At 56.5% G+C, this 7,144-nt stretch overlaps 1 long non-coding RNA gene across 1 annotated transcript; it reads left to right on the top strand.

Moving 5' to 3' along the window:
- The first annotated feature begins 314 nt into the window (after positions 1–314).
- LOC126498848 (uncharacterized) lies at positions 315–2,944 on the top strand. The gene is made up of 5 exons (XR_007590914.1): positions 315–1,644; positions 1,726–1,862; positions 1,945–2,069; positions 2,148–2,269; positions 2,353–2,944. It is a non-coding gene; the product is annotated as an uncharacterized lncRNA (long non-coding RNA).
- Positions 2,945–7,144: the final 4,200 nt, after the last annotated feature.

The raw sequence follows: 7,144 nt of genomic DNA, 5'->3' as shown, positions 1-7,144 counted from the left end.
ACATTTGGGGACAATGCCAGGCCCTGTCTAAGGAATTCAAAGTACGAGTTTATGGTGAAGCTGTCTTTGGAGAATTTTCAGGACGGGTGCGGGTGCGGGGTGAGGCGAACGTGCGCTGGAACGATCCCGGGTGGAGGTGGGCCCTGCGGGGCCCCCGGCGGGGCCTTGCAATGATTGGCTGACTGAGTAGGGGCGGGAATTCTGGGCGGGGCCACTCCCGTTAGAAAAAGCCCGGGCTAGAGGGCCCGAAGTACCGGGTGCGGGAGGGGGGTGGGGGGTGGGGGTGGGGGGTGATGGGGGAAACTGGGGAAGTTGGGGTGCTGGAGGAGAGGTGTGTGGGGCCGAGGAGCACCTCGGCATCTGGAGTCTGGCAGGAGTGGTGAAGGGCAGAGGGGCTAGCTCAGGCAGTGCAGAGGCCGCGGGACCTGAGAGCCTGGGAGGAGCGTGGTGTAGCTCTCAGGCATTGCAGAGGCTGGAAGACATCGGTGTGGGGCTGAAGGGCCTGAACTAGGGTTAGTGAGGAATGGGGAGCCAGACATTCATCCCGGTCATTTTTGGTTACAGGACGTGGCGGCTGGTCGGATAAAGGGGAGCTGATGGGAAGGGTGCGACCCCAGACCTGGCAGTGGAGGTGTAGCTGGCAGCAGTGGGCAGGTGAGGACCGCCGTCTGCTGGGCAGGTGAGTCTCCTTCTTCTCTCTGGGCCTCGCTACGCTGACCTTCTAAAAGAAGGTTTAGAAAGCAGGCCGGTGAGAAGAAGTGGCTGGCCTCCCAGCAGAGTGGCACAGGAGAGGCAGATCAGTTAGCAAAGGAGACATCGTCTCGGGGGGAGCCGAGACAGAACAAGGCTGGGGGACCATTGGCCACCCCGGAGTGGACAGAGCATTTAGAGGGAAGGAAGAAGAGGACGCAGGGCTGCCAGTAAAGACTGAGGCTGCTGACTCCAGGGAGGTGATAGGTGACCTTGGAGACAGTGGCAGAGGCCGTGGAATCCAGCAAGAGTAGAAGCATTCCAGGCTGGGGTCAAACAGGGCAGGGTGGGGTCATGAGACACAGAAGGGTCCCCAGCCGCCACCACATCCCACCCACTGTAATTCATTTAGAAGCAGGTTCAAGAGTGGCTCTGGCAGGGCCTTCCGAGGCCTTTGCCAGAGCTTCGAAGGCCGGAGAGCGGGAAAGAAAGGCAGTGCACAGGCAACATAGCAGGGTGTCATCAGGAGGGGAGTGGGGGGCTGCAGGTGTTGGACTCCAGGGGGATTTCAACAGCAAGGAGGCTGCAGTGGGTTCAGCCTGCAGACACACCATTCCCACGTGGCACTGCGGCCCAGGGACTGGCGCGGAAAGGGCCCACAGTGGACTTGGTGCACTGTATGCCCTAACCGCTCAGCCCCTGGGTCTGGCATGGCAGACAGAACTTTTCCAGGGGAGTCAAGGGCACAGGATGAAGCCAGACAAGGCGAGGCAGGCAGGGCAGAATGGGTGAGCTTTCTAGGGAGGGAGATTGGGGCGTAGGCAGAGGGAGGCAAAGCACCTGGGGTGGTGAGCCAGCGAGGCACTGGCCTCCAGAGTCCGTGGCCAAGGAGGGCCTTGCGGGCAGCGACGGAGCAGTGATCGGTGCCTTTGAGAGCTCGGACTGGAGATGTGGGTAAGTGTCCATCTCACCTGTGGTCACCAGGCTCCTCCCACCCCGGTACACTCTTCTCATGTCTTCTTTTCTTCCCCACAGCCAGGTCTCCAGCCAGAGGTGGGTGTGCCTGCCAGTCACTGAAGGCCAGGATGACAGGTGTGGTCAATCCTGACAGAAAGATATTACATGGTCCGGTGTGACGGAGAGGACAGAAGGACAGTCATCCAGCCTTCCTGGTGAGCATCCTCTCTGCCACAGGACCAGCACCCTCAATCATCTAGCTGCCCACCCACTCACACCAGATTCTGTCATTTGCAGAACACCATGGGCTGGCGCCGTGGGGCACTGCCACAGAAGCCGTCTGTTCTTTTACTTTTCCCAAAGAGCCAACGCATCTTTGCTGCTCTCTGGATCCTTCTCCCCCAGAACCCACAAGATGAAAGGTAAGGACTCTTTTGCCCCATGCGGGTGGGGCATGGCAGGTTGCCAAGCCCAGGGACATCATTCTTTCCCACCCACAGAAATGGTGCTACCCAGCTCATGCCTGGGCCTTGGAACCCTGGGACTCGAAGTCCGTATAGCTCTTCAAGAATATGTTGCACTTAGAACCACTACACAACCTGCCTCAGGAATCGGCTCCAAGGTGAGCTAGGGCACCGTTCTGGAAGCTTGCCAAGTCCTCCCCACTCCTGGCCCCCACTCACTTCTCTGTTTTTCTCTATGCAGGTGAAGCTGAAGGAACAGACGGTGTTGACACCTTGAAAGAGCAGACCTACAGCACCCACCCACCCCTAAAATTCCATCTTCATGGCCAACTCTGCCCTCGCCTGGGAGACCACCACCCACATCATCCCGGAACCAAGCCTCTACCCCGGGATGGATCCATCACCATCATCTCCCTCCTGTCTTTTTCTTTTTCATCCTTTCCTGCAACCTTTTGTTTCTTTCCTTTTCTTTTTTCTTTGCTTGAGAGACTCAAAGCGTCCGTGACTCTGTTCCCCCCCCCCCCCCGAATTTAATTTGCACTAAGTCGTTTGCACTGGTTGGAGTTCCGGAGACCGCCTTGTGTCTCTCCGTGTGAATGTGTATAGAGAATGTGCGGGCCCCTTTGGCCATGCTACCCCAGTGCCTCCCTGTCACCCACTTCTGTTTGGGGGCAACTGGGTGTGGCCGTGTGCTTGAGGCCTTGCCTTCCCCTTGCCTAGTCTGGAAGCAGTTCCATCATAAAGTGTTCAACAAGCCCTACTTCATCCTTTGTCCCTCCCTGCCAGGGCCTCACCAGAGGTCTTGGGTCCATCAATAAATACAGTTACAGTCATTGGTCTCAGGGAATCATGATGTCTGCGACTCACTTTGGGGGGAATTGGGAGAAATGAGGGAGGGAAGGGGGAGAAAAGGAATGCGTAAAGCACCCAGAATGAAGAAGATTATGAAATGGCCTCTAGGGTGGAATGGGAAATAATGGATGGGGGGGGGGGGCTTGTGAAAAAGTGGGACATTGGGATGGGGGATATGAGGCATACAGGGAGGGGCTCGTGAGATGCCAAGAAGTTATGGTCTAGAAGAGGCCTGTGACTATGAAGGGGGGGGTCCCTGAGGAATGGGCAGAGGAGTAGATATCACAAGTGGAGAGTGGCCCTGTGCCATGTGAAGACAGAGGCAGGACTGTGGGGAGGCTCCCTAAAAAGAGGGGGGCTGGGAGGTGAAGGGTATCCTTCACAATGAGAGAGATGCTGGACCCCAACCAGAAACCTCTGGATTCCATACTGCTGCTCAGCCCTGCCTGGATAACTCCCTGAGTTCTCGTACTAGCTCCAAATCTGGCGGCGTAATGTAGGTTGTAAAGTGAATCTGACTTGCAGTGGGGCTCATAAGGGGTAGACAGCCATACTTGAGGCTGGGGGGGGGGGCACAGCCACATAAAGAGGCCCATGGTTTGCCCACCGAGCTCTGTGTTGGAGCCCAGGTAGATGCATGCAGTGGTATCTTCCCTTGCTGTCTGCTGTGGGGAGGAGCTGAAGGGCACAGCAGAGACATAGGGACATGCACAGGTCTGTGCGTAACTGCAGTGTAGAACATGGGGTACAATGAATACCCAAGAACATGAAGAGGTCAGAGGGTAAGGCAGGTAGATGGAGGGCTGTTCTTGGGGTCTTGCTTCCTAGGGTGCAAGCGTAACACCCCATGAGGTTGTGACTAGTGTCCTCATAGACAGCAACGGGCTGAGCTGACCCCTCTGTCTCTGAGCCTCCTACCAACCTTCTAGCTCCTAGACTCTTAGCTGTACCAACACTGGGAAGAGACTTGAAGAGCAGCTCTTAGAAATGAGGCTGGGGTCCTTGGCCCTCATCCCCCTCCCCCAGTTCCACTGCTTACAACAGTCAAGAAAATCTCCTCCGGCTGACAAAGACCAGACAGGACTGACTGTCAAGAACACCCACCCTCTCCATCCCATACCCTCTCTGGGCAGTGGGCCAGCTCCTCCCCACCCTCACCACACGCCTGGTCTCTCTTCTGCACCCTCCACAACCCTTTTTCTCATCATCATTTGGCCCTCGAATTTGCTGGGAGGGGGACCTCTGTGGTCTCCCTGTGCTAGGACAGGGTGGTTGGGACCCACTGGACATAATTACATGTGGTTGTTTCTCCATTCATATCCATAGAGGATTTCAAAATCTTCCAGTCAGATGATGTCCATCTTCCTAAGACCCCCCCCCCCATGACTTGCCCCAGTGACAAAGTAGCTGTCTACTATGTGTCATGGATGGTGGTATCTACAGCCTTTAATATAAACATCTGACCATCCAATGCTCCAAAAGCCAGGCTCAGAACAAAAGCTACCTTACCAGAGATGTTGGCTGGAATAGCTGGTCAGTGCGGCAGGTAGCCCAGAAGATGGACGTTGACCATTGGGGTAAGAGCACCCAAGAAGGCCCAGAGTCTGTCTAGAGACACAGAAAAAGAGTCACAGAGTGGAAAGGGGGTTCAGAAATGACATGAGCTGCCTCCTCTAGGCCCTGCTTTCCTGGTCACCTGGAAAGTCTAGCATGCTAAAACTGACTTGTACCCAGACCTTGAGGTGTGGGGTGCTGGAATCACACGTTACCATTCTGGAGTTCTATCCAGAAGACGTTAAGACAAATTTGGGGAAATGGGGGTGCCAGTACGGCAAGGGAGGAATTGTCCACAGTGGATGCTTCCATGCACCAATCCTGTCAGTGCAGCAGATGGTGAGGATGTCGCGGGCCAGGGTCTGTCGTGGGTTTATCCACACCTCCTTTATTTAATGCAGAAGGTTCTGAAGCTGGTGTCTGGAGCCAGGAGCTCCCCTCAAGAGAACTGGTTGGAATGGGGATGTATGGGGGCAGGACCTCAAGGTGCAGGCCCCCAAATCACTGTAGCTCTGCAAACAGGTGTGCCTGTGAGTCTTGGGCCTCAAGAGCCTCGCCCAGGGGTGGGGGCTGGGAAAACAGAGGTGGCCCAGCCCCCCTCGCCCCCAGCCAGCACAGCCCCTCCATCAGCCCACGGTTTGGAATGTGTTTACCTTTAGCCCAACCCGATTTCCTGCTTTTTAGAAAAGGGGCTTAGAGAGGGCTGCTAGACAGGCTCCAAGCCTGCCACCCAAAGGCACTTTCAACCCACCCCCCACCCCCCCGTGCTGAGAAGCTAACAGGGGTTTGAATTTCATCCCCAAACCCCAGCCAGGGTGGGTAGTGGGGAGGGTGGGGAGGGGTTGGCTGCTCCGCGCAGCACAGCCTGGGAGGAGATGTTTCAAATCTTCATGGGGCCCAGGGTCCCCAGCACAACCCCCACCCTGCAGGCACAGAACTACAGGGGTCCTCACACACCCAACCCCCCTCCCCAGCTATGTTTCTGTGACAAGTTTAGGTTGGACAGAGACTGGAGTAGCTCATTAAAGAGTCCTTATCAGGTAGTGTGGCCACAGTTTGTCTCAGGGTTTGTCCCTGGAGCCCCATGTGCTGTGAATTAGTGTGTCTGTGTGTCTGAGGGCCACGTGGCCTCACCTATACCCCGGTCTGTCTGCTGACCAGTTAGTTGGCCAAGGGTTGGTGCTGAGGCTCAAGCTCAGGCTGAGGTTCCATCCTTTTTCAGGATTCTCTGTGGGGGTGCGTGTGGTCAAGTCCCCGTGTGTGGGAACAGTGTCTCCAGGAAAGTACACCCTTGAGTCTGACTGTATTGGGCGTCTGTGGTTTCATGTCTCAGGTTGAACTGAGTAACCCAAGAGCACGTTTCAGACAGGAATCATGGCCATGGGGGAGGGACAGCAGTCAGAATATTTGCTATCCCACTGAGTAGAGAACATTCCAATACTGTGCAGGGAAGGAGGCCTCTTAGGCCCCGAGAGGGGAGGGCGGGGGGAGCTGCAGGTCTGACTGCAGTACACCCTGTAGAATCTCAAACATGGTGTGGGACTGCAGAGCCTGGCCTCCCCCTAGCCAAACTGCACAAAGGAGGGTCTCCTTTCCAGAGAAGCCACAAGGCTGGGAGTCCAGTCCAGTCGAGAGATTTATGTTGCCCTCTCCAGCCCTGCAGACCAGCACCTAACGAGAACCAGAAACTGGGCTCGAAGGCTGTCTGTCCCCTTCCAGCTTGATCCTAGCTCTTCAAAGAAGACTTATCATTTGCGTGTGTGTGCGCATGTGCGTGCGTGCGTGCGTGCATACGTAAGTGTGCGTGCGTAAGTGTGCGGGCATATGCGTGCGAGTGTGTGTGTGTGCGTGCGCGTGCGTGCGTGCGTGTGTCATGAGGAACTAGGGCCTTCTCTAAGATTGTATGAATCTCCAGAAAGGGGAACAGAAGGTTCTGGAAGGAGTTGTGGTCAGTTCTGGCCTCCCCTCAGGCTGTTGTAGCCAGGCTAGCTCAGCAAGACTACCCACCCTCTTTCTTTTCCTTTCCTTCCCTCCCCTCTCCTCTCCTCTCCTTTCTCCTCCTCCCCCCTCTCCTGGTGACATTGTTGGCCCCTTTCCAGGGCTGAGGGGAGCCGGCGGGGGCCCTTCCTGGAAGCCCACCTGCAAAGGCTTGCTGGGAAGGGGCCTGCTCTCCCTCAGGCTCCCACCCGCCCGCAGCCGTTTCCTGGAAGCAGTCACTGTGGGTATTCTGTTCCTTGTCAGCGCGAGCCTGCAAATAAAGCAGACACTGTGCTCCTTGTCCTTAGGGAGCCCAGCTCCATCACCCCACACCTGGCAAGACAGCAGGCGGGCAGTCGGGCCACGGGGAGCAGTGTGAGGCGGGGGCTGGACCCATAAACAAGCACAGGCGCCAAGTACAGGAGGCTCCTGCCCCCACCCTCTGTGCAACACCTCTGAGATGAGTACATGCCAAACCCCCAAAACAGCTATAGGTGCAAGAGGGAGGTCCCCAAGGATGGGACACCACGCAGACATCAGGGAGAGGCTGGTAGCAGGCCCATGGAGAGGCCAGTCCTGGGCTTCTGGCTTTGCAGGTATCTTCTGCCTGAACGGGAGATCCCAAGGATCTGGGGTCACATGAGAGAGGC

This window comes from Alexandromys fortis, unplaced genomic scaffold, assembly GCF_014885135.2.
Source record: "Alexandromys fortis isolate MF-2015 unplaced genomic scaffold, M_Fortis_MF-2015_v1.1 scaffold_3, whole genome shotgun sequence".
Lineage (NCBI taxonomy): Eukaryota > Metazoa > Chordata > Mammalia > Rodentia > Cricetidae > Alexandromys > Alexandromys fortis.
The sequence above is the reverse complement of the archived record's forward strand: the minus strand, read 5'-3'. Positions and strand labels throughout refer to the sequence as shown.